The sequence below is a fragment of the Pinus tabuliformis genome, chromosome 7, assembly GCF_031772625.1.
Source record: "Pinus tabuliformis cultivar Carrire ecotype Pingquan chromosome 7, CPIR1, whole genome shotgun sequence".
NCBI classification, from domain to species: Eukaryota; Viridiplantae; Streptophyta; class Pinopsida; order Pinales; family Pinaceae; genus Pinus; species Pinus tabuliformis.
In genome coordinates, this window is record NC_142293.1 from 426,052,567 (window position 1) to 426,054,601 (window position 2,035).

A 2,035-nucleotide genomic window follows, 5' to 3' on the forward strand; every position below is an offset into this window, starting at 1 on the left:
CTATTTTGAAGGCTCTCAATACCTCCTTCATCGCCCTAATTCCAAAATAGGATAATGCTCAAACGCCAAAGAGGTATAGGCCCATCGCTTTATGCAATGTAGTTTACAAGATAATTTCCAAGGTCGTGGCCAACAAACTCAAACCTTTGTTGCCTACACTTGTTTCAAGGGAACAATCTGGTTATGTGGAAGGCAGACAAATACTAGATAACATCATTCAAGCTCACGAGGTGGTTCACTCATTAACTAGTAAAAGGAAAGCAGGTATGATAATGCAATTGGACATAGCCAAATCATATGATAAAGTGAACTGGACATATATCAAGAAAGTGCTTACCGCGTTTGGTTTTGATCATAATTGGGTTAGATGGGTCATGGCCCTCGTGACTTCCTCTAGCTTTTCAATTTTAGTTAATGACTCTCCCTCTGAAATTTTTCTTCCTTCTAGAGGACTCAGACAGGGAGATCCACTCTCTCCTTTTCTCTTCATCCTTATGATGGAAGGGCTAGGGTGGTCCATTAAGCATGCTAAAGTAACAGGCAAAATTCAAGGACTCCAACTATCGGAGAATGGTGAAGTTTTGACTCATTAACAATTTGTAGATGATACCATGTTACAGGGAATTCCCACAGTCAAGGAAGCACATGCATACAAACAAATTTTGAATGAATTTTCTATGGCAATAGGTATGGAAGTCAATCTTTCCAAATATATTTATTTTTTCTTTAACACCCATATAGCCATTCAGAGAAATGTCTCCAGAATTCTTGGCTTTCGAAGAGAATCCCTCCCCTCTAGGTATTTGGGAGTTCCTCTAATGGCTAAACCTTTGCACAAGAGCATTTGGGAACTGTTAATCATCAATATGCAATATAAGGTCAAGAAATGGATAATCAGGTCTTTAAATCTGGATGGCAGACTGGTTCTTACAAAGGCAGTGCTCCAAGCTATCCTAGTCTTTATGCTATCAGCTCTCCAAGCTGTAAAAGGAGTCTTACAACAATTTAGAAATATCCAAAGAGATTTTCTTTGGGGCAAGGAGGAAACTAGGAAAAAATGGGCTTTAGTCTCATGGGAAAAGATCTGTAAACCCAAGAACCAAGGAGGCCTAGGATTGGATGATCTAGAGATTCTTAGTAAGGCTCTAGGGGCCAAACTTTGGTGGCGGTGGGTTAAGGATCCTAAGGCTCAATGGGCAAGCTTCTGAAAAGAAAAATATGCCAGCTCCTAGCATTCTTCTAAGCTAATAAGAATGCCTGGAAACATGAAGGGATCTCCCATATGGAACAAGGCCTAGTAGAATAGAGGGGTGGTCCAAAAAAACAGTTTCTAGGAAATCAAAGATGGAGATCTGGCACTCTTCTGGGAGGATAAATGGCAACAAGAACCAACACTATTGAAAGAGGAATTTTTGGGCCTCAAGCATGAGATAGACAACCAAGTATTAGTAAAGGTAAAGGACTTTTAGGAGTAAGCTCACAATATAGGAAAATGGAGAACATGGAGAAAAATAGATGGCAGAGAGGACAAAACCCTCAACAGTAAAGAAGAGACCCTAAAGAGGATGTTGGATCAGAGGATGATTTTAGTTACTGAAGGGTAGGATCAACTAGGATGGGGTAACAACAAAGAGGGCAATCTTAATATTAAGGAAGAAAAAGGTATTCTCCTTGGGCTGGAATCCCAAGCTCCGGTTAGAATCTGGCAGAAGCTATGGAGGCACAAAGGCTAGATGAAGATCAAACTCTTTATGTGGCTAGTTCACCACAGGAAAATCTTAACCTGGGACAATATTAGAAAGAGAGGTATGCTGGGACCCTCCAGATGCCAGCTCTGTGAAGCCCAAGAGGAGACAATGGAACATCTTCTCAATAGCTGCATTTTCACCTCAAGGTTATGGGATATTTTTTCCAGCATATTCAATCAATCTGATAGAGACAAAGAAAGTATCACTAACACGCCAAACAATTGGAGGAATAATTTTTCAGATTATGAAGTTCTTAATTCTGCCTGGTCTCTTTTGCAAAGTTTCAT